The following is a 20,717-nucleotide window of genomic DNA, read 5'->3' as shown; positions in this document are numbered from 1 at the left end:
GAAACACTGAGAGGTAATCACAGGATACAGAACACTTGCCATCCCCCTACACCTCACAACAACATTACTAAGAGCCTATTTATAGCACTTCCTTTCACTGGAATATCATGTCTGGCTATCAAAAAATTACAAGGCATACCAAAAGGCAAAAACACGATGTGAAGAGACTGAGCAGAATCAGACACGAAAGAGATGTTGGAATGATCAGACTGGTAACTTAAAACATCTCTGATTAATACGCTAAGAGCACTAATGGATAAAGTAAAAAGGATGTAAGAACAGATGGGCAATGTAAACACAGAGATGGAAATCATTAGGTGTCATTAGAAAGACAGCCCCTGCCAAATGCTATGGGTAAAAAACACCATCACAGAAACAATACTTTTCATGACCTTATTAGTACACTGGACACAGCTGAGGAAATAATCTCTAAGGCAGAAGATATATCAATAAAATCCTAAAAGCCCCCAAAACAAAGAGAACAAAGACTAAAGAAGAACTGAACAGACTATTCAAGAACTGTGGGACAACTACAAAAGATGTGACATACAGTAACATATGGTAATAGAAATACTGGAAGAAGAAGAGAAAGTAACAGAAGAAATGTTTGAAACAAAAATGACTAAGGAACTTTCCCAAATTAACATCAAATGCCAAACCACAGATGAAGGAAGCTTAGAGAACACGAGGATAAATGCCTTAAAAACCATACCTAGGTATATCACTTTTACATTACAGAAAATTAAAGATAAAGAGAAACATCTTGAAAGAAGCCAGAGGAAAAAACATCTTACCTACAGAGAAGAAAGGTAAGAAGAGTTAAGTCCAACTTCTCAGAAATCATGAAGCAGGAAGAGAGCAGAGTGGGTAAAGTGTTGAGAGAAAAAAACCATCACCCCCAAATTTCATATTCTTTGAAATTATCCTTCAAGAATGAATGAGAAAAAAAGACCTTCTCAAAAATTGGGGGAATTTGTTGGAACGAGACCTGCCTTGCGAGAAATGTTAAAAGAGAAAAAAAATTATATAGGCCAGAAACTTGAATCTATATAAAGAAAGCAAAAACACTGAAGAAGAACTAAGTGATGGTAAAATAAAAATTTGATTTTTCTTATTCTTTTTTTTTTTATTTTTCTTATTCTTAATTGATCTAACATATAAGTTTGTTCGAAATAATAAAAGCAAAAATGTATACAATTATGTATGTTTATGTACATATCATATATACACAATTATATACTTATATATGTTTATGTATAAGTGAAATGATTGAAAGCAATGATACAAGGGACAGGAGGAAGGAATTAGTATACTATTATTTCAAAGTAGACTTAGACTAATGTAAATATAATTGCAAATTCTAAAACAACCACTAAAGACAAATAAAAGAAGTAAAACTAATAAGCTAGGAAAAGAGAGAGAATGAAATCATATAAAATGCTCAATTAAAACAAGAACGGCAGGAAAAAGAGTGAAACACAAAAATGGAAACAAAGAACAAGGGCAACAAATAGAAAACAGTAACAAATAAGGCAGATACTAATACAAATATATCAAAAATCCTTTAAAATGTCAATGGGCTAAATTTAACAATTAAAAGACATACTGTCAGAGTGGCTCAAAACACAAGACACAATATTTCGTTTAAATATAAAAACACAGATAGGCTAAATGCAAACAAATGTATAAAAATATACCATGCTAAAACTAGTTTAAAAAAAGCAGGAGTACTAGGGATGTAATGTATATCACTGTGACTAAAGTTAAATAATACTGTATTGTATATTCCCAAAGTTACTAAGACAGATCTTAAAAGTCTCATCACAAGGAAAAGAATTGTAATGGTGTAGTGATGAATACTGACCAAATACACAGTGATAATCATTGTGTAAAATATACAAATATTGAATCATTATTGTCCACCTGAAATGAATATACTGTTATATATCAATTATATCTCAAAAAAGCAAGAATGAAAGAAAAAAAGAGCAGCTCTAATATTTACAAAAAGCAAGACTTCAAAGCAAACAGTAATTGAGGATAAAGTAGGGCATTCCACAATGATAAAGGGGTAAATTCTCCTAGAAGACATTACAAAATCTTAATGAATATGAACCTACAACAAGAGGCAAAAACTGATAGAACTACATGAATACACTATCATAGCTGGAGACTTCAACACCCTTTTATCAGAAATGGACAAATTCAGCACACAGAAAATCATTAAGGACATAGCTGAACTCAACAATATTATCAAACGGATATAACTGACCTTTATAGATTACTTCTTACAATATGAAAATATACATTTTTCTCAAGCTTATCTGAAACATTCACCAAGACAGATCATATTCTCAGCCATAAAACATACCTTAACAAATGTCAAAGAACAGAAATCACACAATACCTCCTTTCAAAGCACAACAAATTAATCTAGAAATCTGTAACAAAAGAACTACTAGAATCCTAAAATGCCTGGAGATTAAATAACGCACCTATAAATAAAACAGGAGCCAAGAAATCTCAAGAGAAATGAAAAATTATTTGAACTAAATGAAAATGAAAACACAATCCATCAAATATGTGAAACCTGGCAAAAGCAGGGCTTAGAAGGAACTTTAGGACACTAAATGCCTATGTAAGTGAAGAAGAAAGACAAAAAAAATCAATAATCTAACTTTCCACTTTTAAAAAAAGAATAGAGGGGCACTTGGGTGGCTCAGTTAGTTGAGTGGCTGACTCAGGTCCTGATCCCAGCATCCAGCTCTGCACTCACTGGGGAGTCGGCTTGAGGATTCTCTCCTCCCTCTGCCCCTCATCCCTGCTTCCACACTCTTTCTCTCCCTCTCAAATAAATAAATAAATAAATAAAATCTTTTTAAAGGGGGAGCAGATTAAATCTAAAGAAAAAAATAAAAATAGTAGAGCAGGAATCAATGAAATTGAAAACAGAAGACCAATAGAGAATATCAATGAACCCAAAAGGTATTTTTTGAAAAATTAATAAAATCAATAAGCCTCTAGCCACACTAAGAAAAAAAAAGAGAGTACACAAATTACTAATATCAGAAATGAGAGTGGACATCAATACAATTAAAAGCATAATAAAACAACTCCATGAGTAAGCCTATGCCCAGAAGTTTGATAATCTCAATGCAATGGGCCAATTCTTCGAAAACAGATCATCTACCAAAACTCACAAAGAAATACATGATCTGAATAGACCTGTATATACTAAAGAAATTTATTTAACAATTAGGAATCTTCAAAAAAAGAAAGCACCAGGCCCAGATGTGTTCACTAGTGAATGACCAAGCATTTAATTAAGAAACTATATCAATTCTCTACAATCTCTTTCAGAGGATAGAAGCAGAAGGAATACTACTAAAGTCATTCTATGAAGCTAGCATTACCTTAACACCAAAACCAGACAAAGACATTACAAGAAAACTAGAGAACAATCTCTCTCATATTCAAAGATTCAAAATCCTCAAAATATTAGCAATCAAATTCAACAAATATGTATAAAAAGAATTATACACCAAAACCAAGTGGGACATATTCCAGGAATGCATGGCTGGTTCAACATTCAAAAATCAATATAAACCGACACATTAAAAGACTTAAAAAGAAAAAAAAATCACATAGTTATATATGCAGAAGAAGCATCTGATGAAATCTAACAATGATTCATGATGAAAACTCTCACTGCAGTAGGAAGACAGTGAAACTTTCTCAACTTGATAAAAGACTTTCCAAAAAACACCTACAGTTAACATTATACCTAATGGTGCGAACTAGAAGTTTTCCTAGTAAGATCAAGTAAAGAAAGGATGTTTCAGTTCACCACTCCCTTTCAACATCATATGGGAATCCCGTGTTAATGCAATTAAGGCACAAAAAGGGAATGAAAGATACTGACTGGAAGGAAGACATAAAACTTTGTTCGCAGATGACATGATCATTTATGTAGAAGATCCAAGAAAACTGACGAAGAAATCCTGGAACTAATAGGCAATTTTAGCAAGGTGCAGGACACAAGATTAATAAAAAAGTCAACTTCTTTCCTATATGTCAATAATGAACATGTAGAATCTGAAATTAAAAACACAGTAACATTTACATCAGCACCCTAAATTTATAATTTATGATTATAGGTTTATGAAATACTTAAACATAATTCTAAAAAATATGTATTAGGGGTGCCTGGGTGGCTCAGTTGGTTAAGCAGCGGTCCTCAGCTCAAGTTGTGATCTCAGGGTCCTGAGATCAAGTCCCGAGTTGGGACCTGTACAGTGGGAAATCTGCTTCTCCCTCTCCTTCTACTGCTCCCCGCTGCTTGTGCTCTCTCCCTCTCTCACTCCCTCTCAAATAAATCAATAAAATCTTCTAAAAAATAAAAAATATATATTAGAACTATATGAAGAAATTTATAAACTCCAATGAATGAAATCAAAGAACTAAATAAATTCGAAGACCCTCCATGTTTATGGATAGGAAGAATGAGTACTGTGAAGATGTCAATTCTTTCCATTTTCAGATTCAATGCAAGTGCAATAAAAATCCCACCATTATTTCGTGGATATTGACAAACTAATTTTAAAGTTTATATGGAGAGGAAAAAGGCCCACAATAGCCAACATGATACTGGAAAAGAACATCAAAGTTGGAAGACTGACACCATCCAACCTCAAGACTTAAAGTTACAGTAATTAAGACAGTATGGTACTGGTACAAGAACAGACAAAATAGATCAATGAAACAGAACAAAGAACCCAGGAATAACCCCCCATAAATACATTCAAGTGATCTTTTTTTTTTTTAAGATTTTATTTATTTATTTGAGAGAATGAGCGAGACAGAGAGAGAAGGGCCAGAGGGGGAGGGAGAAGCAGACTCCCTGCTGAACAAGAAGTCTGATGTGGGGCTTGATCCCAGGACCCCAGGATTATGATCTGAGCCAAAGGCAGATCTTCATTGACTGAGCTACCCAGTGCGCCCTCAAGTGATCTTTGAAAAAGGTGCTAAGGCGATACAATGGAGCAAAGACAGTCTCTTCAACAAATGGTGCTGGAATAACACAACATTCAAGACCACAAATATGAATCTAAACAAATACCTTACATCCTTCATAAAAAATAATTAAAAGTGGATCAGAGACCTAAATGCAAAATCAAAACTATAAAACTCCTAGAAGATAACACAGGAAAAAACTTAGATGACCTACGTATGATGATGCTTTTTTAGACAGAACACCAAAAACATGATCCATGTAAGAAATAATAAATAAGCTGGATTTCATTAAAATCAGTAATTTTTGCTCTGTGAAAGACAGTATCAAGCAAAGTAAAAGACAAGACAAAGACTAGAAGAAAATATTTGTAGAGGACACATCTGATAAAGCATTAGTATTCAAAATATACAAAGAACTCTTAAAATTCAATAAAAATTAAAAAACCCAATAAAAAACTAGCCAAAGACATTAACAGACACTTCACTACAGAAGATACAGAGAGCAAATAAGCATGAGAAAAGATACTCCACATCATGTCAACAGGGAAATGCAAATTAAAACAGTAAGATACCACCATGCACCTAAAGAATGGCCAAAATCTAGAACACTAACAACATTAAATGTTGGCAGGGATGTGGAGCAACAAGAGCTCTCATTCATTTTGATGGGAATGAAAAATGGTATAGCTGTTTTGGGACACAGTTTGTCAGTTTCTTATAAATCTAAACATACTTGTACCATACCATGAAGCAATTGTACACTTTGGTATTTACTAAAAGGAAACAGGAACTTACATATACATTAAAAAAAACTGCACATGAGTATGAACAGCAGTTTTACTAGTAACTGCCAAAACTTGAAAACAACCAAGATGTCCTTCAGTAGGTAGATACATGAATTAACTGTGGTACATCCAGATAATGGAAAATTATTCAGCTCTACAAAGAAACGATGTATCACATCACGAAAAGATGGGGAAGGAACTTAACTCCATATAACTAAGTAAAAGAAGTCAATCTGAAAAGGTTACAAAATCTATGATTTCAACTACATAACATTTTGAAAAAAGCAAAACTATGGAAAAAGAGAACAATGGGTGACAGAGGTCAGTGGGGGAGATAATTACCCAGGGCACAGAGAATTCTTAAGGCAGAAAAATTATTCTGTAATGTATTATAATGACGGATATACATACATAATTATATATTTATCTAAATCCATAGAATGTACAATACCAAGAGTGAACCCCAATGCAAACTACGGACTTTGGGTGATTATGATGTGTCAATATAAGCTCCTCCTTAGTAAAAAATACACCAATATAATGAGTAATGTTAATAGGGGGAGGCTATGCATGTGTGGGGTTAGGAGATATATGGAAATCTCTGTACATTCTTCAGAATTTCACTGTGAATCTAAAACTGCCTCTCCCAAAACAAAATCTTTAAAAAAAATTAAATAAACAAACAAAACTATAATATTTGAGAAGAAAAAATGTTAAAGATTCAAGATCTTATGGAATAACCCTAAAAATATTTTAATTTTTTTTAAAGTATAATGATTTTTTATTTTTCCTTTCTACATTGCCTTTCTCCTTCTATCCAAGTCACATAATCCTAGAAGAAGGGAGTTCTCAAAGCTTCATTAGTATAATCAATACCAGGAAAATAAATTTGCCTCATTTTTTAAACCTCTTATTTTATTTTTTTAAGATTTTATTTTATTTGACAGAGAGACACACAATGAGAAAGAGAACACAAGCAGGGGGAGTGGGAGAGGGAGAAGCAGGCTTCCCACTGAGTAGGGAGCCTGATGTGGGGCTCAATCCCATGACCCTGGGATCATGACCTGAGCCAAAGGCAGATGCTTAAAGACTGAGCCACCCAGGCGCCCCTTTTTTAACCTTTTAGTAATACTCAGATCTTGTTTTAACCTTAATACCTAAGAGGCCAAGAGATTCAACCTTACGTTGCAAAACTTGCTTGGGGATCCTGGCCCAATCATCTAAGTAAATATTTTCATGGTAATGCAAAGTTTGGATATTTATGACTTATCATTCAAGAAGATCTCAGCAGAAGATAGAACAACGATTTAAAGGAAGCACTGAAAGTATGAGCTTGGGGGTTTTAGCAAAAAAGAAAAATACTATAATAATCAGGGTTCCAGAAGGGAAAAAAAGGGAAAAGAGGGCCCAGAGTTTATTTAAAGATATAACAGTGAACATCCCAAACCTAGGGAAAGACGTGGACACACAAGTCCATGAAACTAAGAAACCACCCTAGTATCTCATGCAAAAAGGCCCTCTCCTAGATATATTATAATGAAACTGTCAAAAATTAATAATAGAGCCAGAGTCAAGATGGCGGAGAAGTAGCAGGCGGAGACTACTTCAGGTAGTGGGAGATCAGCTAGATAGGTTATCTAAAGATTGCAAACACCTACAAATCCAACGGGAGATCGAAGAGAAGAAGAACAGCAATTCTAGAAACAGAAAATCAACCATTTTCTGAAAGGCAGGACTGGCGGAGAAGTGAATCCACAGCAACGGGAAGATAGACCGCGGGGGGAGGGGCCGGCTCCCGGCAAGCGGCAGAGCAACGGAGCACAAAATCAGGACTTTTAGAAGTCTGTTCCGCAGAGGGACATCGCTCCAGAGGCTTAACCGGGGTGAAGCCCACGCGGGGTCAGTGTGGCCTCAGGTCCCACAGGGTCACAGAAGGATCGGGGATGTCTGAGTGTCGCAGAGCTTGCAGGTATTAGAACGGGGAAGCTGGCTACAGAGACAGAGCCGAGGAGTGACTCTCAGCTCGGGGTTACCTTGAACTGGTCGCAGGCTCGGTCAGCTCGGAGCGCGGCCGGAGGCCAGGGTGACGGGAGTAATTGGGTGCTGTTCTCTGAGGGCGCACTGAGGAATGGGGCCCCAGGCTCTCGGCTCCTCTGGGCCAGAGACTGGGACGCCGCCATCTTCATTCCCGTCCTCCGGAACTCTACGGAAAGCGCTCAGGGAACAAAAGCTCCCGAAAGCAAACCCGAGCGGATTACTCAGCCCGGCCCCTGGTAAGGGCGGTGCAACGCCGCCTGGGGCAAAGACACTTGAGAATCACTACAACAGGCCCCTCCCCCAGAAGATCAACAAGAAACCCAGCCAGAACCAAGTTCACCTACCAAGGAGTGCAGTTTCAATACCAAGGAGAGCAGCGGAATTCCAGAGGAGGAGAAAGCAAAGCACGGAACTCATGGCTTTCTCCCCATGATTCTTTAGCCTTGCAGTTAATTTATTTTTTTTTTTCTTTTTCAATTTTTTTCTCTTCTTCTGCTAAATTTTTTCAACTTTTACCCTTTTCTTTTTTAACGTTTTTTAACTAGTTTATCTAATATATATATTTTTTTCCTTTTTATATTTTTTCATTATTGGTTTTTTTATTTGTTTCTTTTTTTTTTTTTCTTTCTGAACCTCTTTTTATCCCCTTCACCACCCTTCACGATTTGGGATCTCTTCTGATTTGGCTAAAGCATATTTTCCTGGGGTTGTTGCCACCCTTTTAGTATATTACTTGTTCCTTCATATACTCTTATCTGGACAAAATGACAAGACGGAAAAATTCACCACAAAAAAAAGAACAAGAGGCAGTACCGAAGGCTAGGGACCTAATCAATACAGACATTGGTAATATGTCAAATCTAGAGTTCAGAATGACGATTCTCAAGGTTCTAGCCGGGCTCGAAAATGGCATGGAAGATATTAGAGAAACCCTCTCGGGAGATATAAAAGCCCTTTCTGGAGAAATAAAAGAACTAAAATCTAATCAAGTTGAAATCAAAAAAGCTATTAATGAGGTGCAATCAAAAATGGAGGCTCTCACTGCTAGGATAAATGAGGCAGAAGAAAGAATTAGCGATATAGAAGACCAAATGACAGAGAATAAAGAAGCTGAGCAAAAGAGGGACAAACAGCTCCTGGACCACGAGGGCAGAATTCGAGAGATAAGTGACACCATAGGACGAAACAACATTAGAATAATTGGGATTCCAGAAGAAGAAGAAAGAGAGAGGGGAGCAGAAGGTATATTGGAGAGAATTATTGGAGAGAATTTCCCCAATATGGCAAAGGGAACAAGCATCAAAATCCAGGAGGTTCAGAGAACCCCCCTCAAAATCAATAAGAATAGGTCCACACCCCGTCACCTAATAGTCAAATTTACAAGTCTTAGTGACAAAGAGAAAATCATGAAAGCAGCCCGGGAAAAGAAGTCTGTAACATACAATGGTAAAAATATTAGATTGGCAGCAGACTTATCCACAGAGACCTGGCAGGCCAGAAAGAGCTGGCATGATATATTCAGAGTCCTAAACGAGAAAAACATGCTGCCAAGAATACTATATCCAGCTAGGATATCATTGAAAATAGAAGGAGAGATTAAAAGCTTCCAGGACAAACAAAAACTGAAAGAATTTGCAAACACCAAGCCAGCTCTACAGGAAATACTGAAAGGGGTCCTCTAAGCAAAGAGAGAGCCTAAAAGTAGTAGATCAGAAAGGAACAGAAACAATATACAATAACAGTCACCTTACAGGCAATATAATGGCACTAAATTCATATCTCTCAATAGTTACCCTGAATGTTAATGGGCTAAATGTCCCAATCAAAAGACACAGGGTATCAGAATGGATAAAAAAACAAAACCCATCTATATGTTGCCTACAAGAAACTCATTTTAAACCCGAAGACACCTCCAGATTTAAAGTGAGGGGGTGGAAAAGAATTTACCATGCTAATGGACATCAGAAAAAAGCAGGAGTGGCAATCCTTATATCAGATCAATTAGATTTTAAGCCAAAGACTATAATAAGAGATGAGGAAGGACACTATATCATACTCAAAGGATCTGTCCAACAAGAAGATCTAACAATTTTAAATATCTATGCCCCTAACGTGGGAGCAGCCAACTATATAAACCAATTAATAACAAAATCAAAGAAACACATCAACAATAATACAATAATAGTAGGGGACTTTAACACTCCCCTCACTGAAATGCACAGATCATCCAAGCCAAAGATCAACAAGGAAATAAAGGCCTTAAATGACACACTGGACCAGATGGACATCACAGATATATTCAGAACATTTCATCCCAAAGCAACAGAATACACATGCTTCTCTAGTGCACATGGAACATTCTCCAGAATAGATCACATCCTCGGTCCTAAATCAGGTCTCAACTGGTATCAAAAGATTGGGATCATTCCCTGCATATTTTCAGACCACAATGCTCTGAAGCTAGAACTCAATCACAAGAGGAAATTTGGAAAGAACCCAAATACATGGAGACTAAACAGCATCCTTCTAAAGAATGAATGGGTCAACCAGGAAATTAAAGAAGAATTGAAAAAAGTCATGGAAACAAATGATAATGAAAATACAACGGTTCAAAATCTGTGGGACACAACAAAGGCAGTCCTGAGAGGAAAATATATAGCGGTACAAGCCTTTCTCAAGAAACAAGAAAGGTCTCAGGTACACAACCTAACCCTACACCTAAAGGAGCTGGAGAAAGAACAAGAAAGAAACCCTAAACCCAGCAGGAGAAGAGAAATCCTAAAGATCAGAGCAGAAATCAATGAAATAGAAACCAAAAAAACAATAGAACAAATCAACGAAACTAGGAGCTGGTTCTTTGAAAGAATTAATAAGATTGATAAACCTCTGGCCAGACTTATCAAAAAGAAAAGAGAAAGGACCCAAATAAATAGAATCATGAATGAAAGAGGAGAGATCACAACTAACACCAACGAAATACAGAGAATCATAAGAACATATTATGAGCAACTCTATGCCAACAAATTTGACAATCTGGAAGAAATGGATGCATTCCTAGAGACATATAAACTACCACAACCGAACCAGGAAGAAATAGAAAGCCTGAACAGACCCATAACCAGTAAGGAGATTGAAACAGTCATCAAAAATCTCCAAACAAACAAAAGCCCAGGGCCAGATGGCTTCCCGGGGGAATTCTACCAAACATTTAAGGAAGAACTAATTCCTATTCTCCTGAAACTGTTCCAAAAAATAGAAATGGAAGGAAAACTTCCCAACTCATTTTATGAGGCCAGCATCACCTTGATCCCAAAACCAGACAAGGATCCCATCAAAAAAGAGAACTACAGACCAATATCCTTGATGAACACAGATGCAAAAATTCTCACCAAAATACTAGCCAATAGGATTCAACAGTACATTAAAAGGATTATTCACCACGACCAAGTGGGATTTATTCCAGGGCTGCAAGGTTGGTTCAACATCCGCAAATCAATCAATGTGATACAACACATTAATAAAAGAAAGAACAGGAACTATATGATACTCTCAATAGATGCTGAAAAAGCATTTGACAAAGTACAGCATCCCTTCCTGATCAAAACTCTTCAAAGTGTAGGGATAGAGGGCACATACCTCAATATTATCAAAGCCATCTATGAAAAACCCATCACAAATATCATTCTCAATGGAGAAAAACTGAAAGCTTTTCCGCTAAGGTCAGGAACACGGCAGGGATGTCCGTTATCACCACTGCTATTCAACATAGTACTAGAAGTCCTAGCCTCAGCAATCAGACAACAAAAAGAAATTAAAGGCATCCGAATCGGCAAAGAAGAAGTCAAACTATCACTCTTCACAGATGATATGATACTATATGTGGAAAACCCAAAACACTTCACTCCAAAACTGCTAGAAATTGTACAGGAATTCAGTAAAGTGTCAGGATATAAAATCAATGCACAGAAATCAGTCGCTTTTCTCTACACCAACAACAAGACAGAAGAAAGAGAAATTAAGGAGTCAATCCCATTTACAATTGCACCCAAAACTATAAGATACCTAGGAATAAACCTAACCAAAGAGACTAAGAATCTATACACAGAAAACTATAAAGTACTCATGAAAGAAATTGAGGAAGACACAAAGAAATGGAAAAATGTTCCATGCTCCTGGATTGGAAGAATAAATATTGTGAAAATGTCTATGCTACCTAAAGCAATCTACACATTTAATGCAATTCCTATCAAAGTACCATCCATTTTTTTCAAAGAAATGGAACAAATAACCTTAAAATTTATATGGAACCAGAAAAGACCGCGAATAGCCAAAGGAATATTGAAAAAGAAAGCCAAAGTTGGTGGCATCACAATTCCGGACTTCAAGCTCTACTACAAAGCTGTCATCATCAAGACAGCATGGTACTGGCACAAAAACAGACACATAGATCAATGGAACAGAATAGAGAGCCCAGAAATAGACCCTCAACTCTATGGTCAACTAATCTTCGACAAAGCAGGAAAGAATGTCCAATGGAAAAAAGACAGCCTCTTCAATAAATGGTGTTGGGAAAATTGGACAGCCACATGCAGAAAAATGAAATTGGATCATTTCCTTACACCACACACGAAAAAAGACTCAAAATGGATGAAGGACCTCAATGTGAGAAAGGAATCCATCAAAATCCTTGAGGAGAACACCGGCAGCAACCTCTTCGACCTCAGCCGCAGCAACATCTTCCTAGGAACATCGCCAAAGGCAAGGGAAGCAAGGGCAAAAATGAACTATTGGGATTTTATCAAGATCAAAAGCTTTTGCACAGCAAAGGAAACAGTTAACAAAACCAAAAGACAACTGACAGAATGGGAGAAGATATTTGCAAAGGACGTATCAGATAAAGGGCTCGTGTCCAAAATCTATAAAGAACTGAGCAAACTCAACACCCAAAGAACAAAGAATCCAATCAAGAAATGGGCAGAAGACATGAACAGACATTTCTGCAAAGAAGACATCCAGATGGCCAACAGACACATGAAAAAGTGCTCCATATCACTCGGCATCAGGGAAATACAAATCAAAACCACAATGAGATATCACCTCACACCAGTCAGAATGGCTAAAATTAACAAGTCAGGAAATGACAGATGCTGGCGAGGATGCGGAGAAAGGGGAACCCTCCTACACTGTTGGTGGGAATGCAAGCTGGTGCAACCACTCTGGAAAACAGCATGGAGGTTCCTCAAAATGTTGAAAATAGAACTACCCTATGGCCCAGCAATTGCACTGCTGGGTATTTACCCTAAAGATACAAACGTAGTGATCCGAAGGGGCACGTGCACCCGAATGTTTATAGCAGCAATGTCTACAATAGCCAAACTATGGAAAGAACCTAGATGTCCATCAACAGACGAATGGATAAAGAAGATGTGGTATATATACACAATGGAATACTATGCAGCCATCAAAAGAAATGAAATCTTGCCATTTGCGACAACGTGGATGGAACTAGAGGGCATCATGCTTAGCGAAATAAGTCAATCGGAGAAAGACAACTATCATATGATCGCCCTGATATGAGGGAGAGGAGATGCAACATGGGGGGCTAAGGGGGTAGGAGAAGAGTAAATGAAGCAAGATGGGATTGGGAGGGAGATAAACCATAAGTGACTCCTAATCTCACAAAACAAACTGAGGGTTGCAGGGGGAGGGGGTTTGGGAGATGGGGGGTGGGGTTATGGACATTGGGGAGGGTATGTTCTATGGTGAGGGCTGTGAAGTGTGTAAACCTGGCGATTCACAGACCTGTACCCCTGGGGAAAAAAAAATATTATATGTTTATAAAAAATAAAATTAAAAAAAAATTAATAATAAAGAATCTTAAAGCCAGCCAGGAATAAAAGAATGTAACCTATAAAGGAGTCCCCATTATGCTTTCGGTGGATTTCTCAGAAGAAATCTTACAGGCCCGGACAGAGTAGAAAGATGTATTAAAAGGGTTGAAAGATAAAAACTGCCAGAGCCAGATAAGAATCCTTTATATGGCAAAGTTATCTTTCAGATATGATGGATAAATAAAGGCTTTCATAGACAAACAAAAGATGAGGGAGTTCATCAACTCTAAATCTGGTGAAAGGAGTTCTTGAAGCTGAAAAGATGCTAATCAGTGACATAAAATATACAAAAAGTACACCATACATTGGAAAGGTGAAAGATATAGTAAGACTTAGAACATCCACAACATAAGCTCCATTTTGACAATACTAATATAAAAGGTAATAGTAAAAGGGTGAAGGCTTTGTGGGTGTTTGAAGACAAGATGCTATCAGCCTAAAATGAACTACTTTATTTCTAAGATAAATTCCACTGTAATCACAAAACAAAAACCTATAGTAGATGTACAAAAGCCAAAGAAAGAGGAAACAGATATACAAAAGACAGAGAAGGGAAAAGAAAGCAATTAATTTAAACGAAGGTATGCAGAAACTGAGGGAAAAGAAACAATGGAAATACAAGAAAACTAGAAAGAGAGTAAATGAAATGACATTTTATATAAAGTTCTTACCTATTAATGGTTACTTTAAATGGAAAGAATTGAATTCACCAATGAAAAGGCAGAGTGACTTGACAGATAAAAATATCAAGTTCAGCTACAGGATTCCTACAAGAGATTCTTTTCAGCTTTAAGGATGCACATCGCCTCAAAAAGAAGACATAGAAAAAAGATACTCTATGCAAGGGGAAACCAAGAGATAGATAGATAGATAAATCAATCTATCTATCTATCTATCTATCTATCTCTTGGTCTTGGCGTCATTCATATATACATATATGAATGACGCACAAAACAGACTTCAAGCCTAAAAGAGTAACAAGAAACAAGAAAGGTCATTCAGTATATAATGATAAAGGGATCAATTCATCAAGAAGATATAATAATTGTAAATACATATGCACCCAACATCAGAGCACCTGAACATATTACACAAATATTAACAGATATGGAGAAATAATACACATACAGTAATAGCAAGAGACATTAATAACCCACTTTCAAAAATGGAAAGATCATCCAGATAGAAATTCAATAAGGGAACAATGGACTTGAACCATATATTACATGAAATAGATCTAAAAGACATCTATAGGGGCACCTGGGTGGCTCAGTGGGTTAAAGCCTCTGCCTTTGGCTCAGGTCATGATTCCAGGGTCCTGGGATCGAGCCCCATATCAGGCTCTCTGCTCAGCAGGCGCCTGCTTCCCCCTCTCTCTCTCTCTGCCTGCCTCTCTGCCTCATTGTGATCTCTGTCTGTCAAATAAATAAATAAAATCTTTAAAAGACATCTATAGAACATTCAATCTAACAGCAGCAGAACACACATGATCTTCTCAAGTACATATAGAACATTCTCAAGGATAGATCTTATAGTAGGACACAAAACAAGTCTTAGCTAATTTAAGAAGACTGAAATCAAACCAACTATCTTTTTTTCCAACCACAATGGTATGAAAACAGCAATCAACAACATGAGGAAAGGTGGAAAAACTACATAAAAGTACGAACTAAACAACACACTCCTGAACTACAAATGGGCCAAAGGAGAAATGAAAAAGGTAACCCCCAAGAATATCTTGAAACAAACAAAACATAAAATAACAAAATATATGGAATGAATGCTGTAAAAGCAGTTCTGAGAGGGACCTTTACAGCAATAGATGCATATACTGTTAACCCTTGAACAACGTGGAGGTTAGAGGCACCATCCATGTTAATTACTAGTAGCCTACTATCTACCAAAAGCCTTACCAATAATATGTAATCAATCAACAAATATTTTCTATGTATGTTCTATGGAAGACATACTATTTTTAACAATAAAGTAAGCTAGAGAAAAAAACCATTAAGAGAATCCCAAGAGAAAACACTGTTTACAGCACTGTATTTATCTATATTTATCAAAAAAATCCACATACAAGTGAACTATGCAGTTCAAATCCATGTTATTCTAGGGTTTCCTCTACTAAGAAATTAGATCACTAATGAAGAACCTAACTTTGCACCTCAAGGAACTAGAAAAAGAAGAACAAGTTAAGCTCAAAGTTAGCAGAAGAAAGAAAATAAAAAAAAGATCAGAGTAGAAATAAATGAAATGGAGATTGGAAAAAAACAATAGAAAGATCAAAACTAAGAGTTGTTTCTTTTTTTTTTTTAATAAGATATACAAAATTGACAATCCTTTAACAAGACTAAGAAAAAAAAAGACTCAAATAAATAAAATCAGAAATGCAAGAGGAAAAATTACAACTGATACTACAGAAATAATAGAATCATGAGACTACTGTGAATAAATCAGATAACCCAGAAGAAATGGAAAATTTCCTAGAATCATACAACCTACCAAGACTGAGTCAAGAAGTCAAGTCTGAATAGACCAATATTAAGAAAGAAGATTGAATTAGTAATGAAAAACCTCCCAACACAGAAAACTCCAGGGCCAGATTTCTTCACTAGGAAATTGTACCAAATATTTAAAGAAGAATTAATGCCAAGCCTTCTCAAACTCTTCCAAAAAAATAAAAAGGAAGACTCCCAAACTCATTCTACAACGCCAGCAACAACCTGATACCTAAGCCAGATAAGGAGACACTACAACAAACTACATACCAATATCCCTGGTTGAACACAGATGCAAAAATTCTCAACAAAATTCTGCCAAACTGGGACGCCTGGGTGGCTCAGTTGGTTAAGGGGCTGCCTTCGGCTCAGGTCATGATCCCAGCGTCCTGGGATCGAGTCCCACATCGGGCTCCTTACACAGCAGGGAGCCTGCTTCTCCCTCTGCCTCTGCCAGCTATTCTATCTGCCTGTGCTCACTCTTGCGCTCTCTGACAATTAAATAAAATCTTAAAAAAAAAAAAAATTCTGCCAAACCAAATTCAAGAACTCATTAAAAAAATTATACACCATGACCAAGTACAATTAGTCCCTGGGATGCAAGGATAATTCAACACATGCAAATCAATAAATGTGACATGCTACCTTAACAAAATGAAAGATAAAAATCATATGATCTTCTCAATAGATATAGAAAAAGTAGTTGACAAAGTATACCTTTTCATGTTAAAAAACCTCAACAGGCTGAATGGTCAACATACTAAACGGCATATACAACAAACCCACAGCTAACATTACACTCAACAGAGAAAACCCAAACGTTCTCCCTGCCAAATCAGGAAAAGAACTCACACTGTGAGTTCTTCAACATAGTACTAGAAGTCCTCACTACAGTAATTAGGCAAGACAAAGAAATAAAAGGCATCTAAATAGGAAAGGAAGAAGTAAAATTGTTAGTTGTAAATTATATGATGATGTATGTATTAAAAATCACAAAGACTCAACTAACTGTTAAATCTTATCAATGAATTCAGTGAAGTTGCAGGATATAAAATAAAAACATAAGAATCATTTGTGTTTCTATATAATACCAATGAAAATCTATAAAAAAGAAAGAACTATCTCATTCACAACAGCATCAAAAACAAAGAAATACCTACAAATGAATTTAACCAAGGTAATGATCAACTCAAGGAAAACCACAAGACTTTGTTGAAAGAAATCAAAGAACCAAACAAATGGTAAGATGTTCCATTCCATGTTAATAGACTGAGAGCTTAAGTTGTTAAAATGTCCATGCTATCCAAAGCTATCTACAGAGTCAAGGCAATCACTATCAAAATTCCAATGGTACTTTCCACAGATACAGAAAAATCAATCCTAAAACTTGTATGGAATCACAAAAGACCATGAGCAGCCAAAGCAATAGTAAGAAAGAAGAACAAAAATGGAGACACATAGCACTAATTTCAAACTATACTATAATGCTACAGTAATTAGAACAGTATAGTACTACCATAATAAATACACAGACCAATGGAGAGAGTGAACCTAGAATTAATCTCCAACATACATGGTCAACTAACATTTATAAGGAAGCCAAGAACACCTGATGAAGAAAGGACAGTCTCTTTAACAAATGGTGTTGGGAAAACTAGACAGCCACATGCAGAAAAATAAAACTGGACCCCTATCATACACCATTTATAAAAATTAACTTGAAATAGATCAGAGACTTAAGCATAAGACCTGATTCCATAAAACTGCTAGAAGAAAATAGGGAAGGAGTTCAACATTGGTCTAGGCAATAATTTTTTTGGACCTGACACCAAAAGCACAAATAACAAAAGAAAAAAAAAACATAAAAACTTGTGCACTGCAAAAAAATTAACAAAGTGAAAAGGTAACTTACAGAATGGGAGAAGGTAACTTAGAGAATGGGAGAAGGTATTTGCAAACCATGTACTATATAATGGGTTAATGAACAAAATTTATAAAGAACTCATACAACTCAATAACAAAGAAAGAAATCTATTAAAAAATGGACAGAGGACCTGAATAGACATTTTTCCAAAGACATACAAATGGCCATCAGACACACAGAAAGATACTCAACATCAATAATCCTCAGGGAAATGCAAATCAAAAACACAACATCCCTTTATACTTGTCAAAAGCCTAAACCCAGAAATACAAGAATTAAATGTTGGTGAGAATATGGAAAAAAGGGAAACCTTGTGCACTGTTGGTGGGAATGCAAATTGGTGCTGCCAGTTTGTGGAAAAAAGTATGTAGGTTCCTCAGAGAATTAAAAAATAGAGATACCATATGATCCAATAATTCCACTACTGGATATTTACCCAAAGAAAACAGAAACACTAATTCGAAAAGATATTTGCAAACCGTGCCCCTAGCTTGTTATTGCTAGCTGCATTATTTTTTCCTGAAATCCATCTACACCCCCAGTCCCCAGTGTTAAACTTCTGCTGCTGCTCCTCAGGAATGCACAACTTGAGGCATGACAGGACAGTGGTACCAGTGGTCCCATTCTTTCAATAAATATACCCAGCTGTAAAACACCCCCAATTACCAACACATTGTTCTGTTGTTTTCCACGATGCCTCAGGACATGAATCCTTTAAAAACTAAACCAATTAAATTATGGTGTCTTCAAAGGAACAGTTTGTGCGGTAGGTGTTTGAGGATACTATTTCCTTTAGTTTCCATGTTTTTGTCTCCCCTGTTGTCTTCAGGTTTCTCTAGAGACTCTCTCTTTAATAATCTGAGCCTTGTAGTTATTTAAGTTGAATTCTCCTGTTATATACAGGAGCCACGCTAATGTGGCAATAAGGTGAGGGGTTGGGGAAAAACTGTTCTTCAACTTATGATTAGGACTCAGTGGTTTAGTGGTCTGTGCTACTTGGTTATAACCTTCAGTGCTTTTCAGCTCACCCTCTCCTTGGGTGACACAAGAGGTATAAAGTAGGCTGGAAATAACCCACTTTGGTTATTCTCTGGTAAAATCCATGCTGGTTAAGTACTGGTAAAACAGATTTCCTTGAGGGCAGACCTTTGTTAAGGAGAACAGAAAGCTCTGAGCATATTTCAAAATGGTTAATTCCCTGCTCACCCCACCTTCCCCTCCAGAAAATGAGTGGATTTTTCAACAGTATTCAATTTGGGAACCCAGTGAGGTGCCAGGTGGTAGTGAAATTAATGAAAGTGTGGGGACCTTTGTAAGGCTGGGCCTTCAGGAGTTTTCTTCTCTCAAGCCAGTCTTTGCTCAGTCTCTGGGAATTATTCAATTACCCTTTAAGTATTCCTAGCAGTGTGGTAGTATGTACTGCCACGAGTAGTCAGGATCAGAAGAAACCCTTATGTTCCATGATGATGCAAATATAGTGGCTTTACCAACTTTAAATCTCATCTATTCAGTTTAATTCTTGGAAATATAATTTAAAATAAACAAAATATACTTTACAATCAATATCTTAAACATTCACATCCTTTTTTTAAAAAACCTAACTTGTATGATAAAGACATGGAAGTGTGAGTTTCATTTCTCAACATTAAACTAGTTCTAAGCATATTTACCAAGAAAGTAATATGCCAAATCCTTACAGAATATGTGGGATCCTTCACAATCTGAATCTAATTTCTCTTCTACACAACATCTTCCTAAATTGATTCCTTTGCTTCTATCTTCAGTAAAGACAACTAAAGGAGAAACCAAATAGCTCATCATTTCCTCAATTTGCCATACCCTTTATAACCATTGCGTCTCTGCAAATGTTTGTTACCTCTACTTTAATTCCCTAAATCCACACATACCTCTTCCACACTTTCTTTTTCACTGAGGAAATTTCCATTCACCCTTTAAAAACAATCTCAAATATCATGGAGCCATTAAAAAGCTACCCCCCCTACAGAGATTGAATCCTTGTGTTTCCAAAACAGTATGTCAAAAACTCTTTTAGAATCCTTGTAACAATAAAAAAGGAATATATATATATATATATATATATATATATATATATATATATGGTTTTGAAAATAAAGAAAATTTCAGATCACTGTCATTTAAATTAACATGATCTGAAAAGAATTTTTTTCAGATTTTGACATTTATATAAAATGTAAAATATAATGTAACTTATTTTTTAAAATCGTCTTTAGTAAAATCAGAAATATATTAAAGTTAAAGATGTGCATTTATCATTTTGCTTTTGTAAAAACTGATAATTATCTTCTCTGAAGATTTTAATTACATTTTTTCCTATCATTATTAATTTTTTAAAAGATTTTATTTCGTTACTTGCCAGAGAGAAAGGGAGAGAGAGAGTGAGTGCACACAATCAGGCAGAGCAGCAGGCAGAGGGAGAGGGAGAAGCAGTCTCCCCAGTGAGCAGGGAGCCTGATGGAGGACCTGATCCCAGGACCCTGGGATCATGACCTAAGCCGAAGACTGAGGCTTAATGGACTGAGCCAAC

General features: G+C 36.3%; 1 protein-coding gene across 6 annotated transcripts in view; it reads right to left on the bottom strand.

Annotated features, from left to right (window-relative positions):
* Positions 1 to 20,717, bottom strand: part of PTPN4 (protein tyrosine phosphatase non-receptor type 4) — a 207,872-nt gene that overhangs the window by 63,729 nt on the left and 123,426 nt on the right. The window lies entirely within an intron of this gene.

This window comes from Lontra canadensis, unplaced genomic scaffold (assembly GCF_010015895.1).
Source record: "Lontra canadensis isolate GAN:19392208 unplaced genomic scaffold, GSC_riverotter_1.0 scaffold117, whole genome shotgun sequence".
NCBI lineage: Eukaryota > Metazoa > Chordata > Mammalia > Carnivora > Mustelidae > Lontra > Lontra canadensis.
This window is presented reverse-complemented; position numbering and strand designations above follow the sequence as displayed.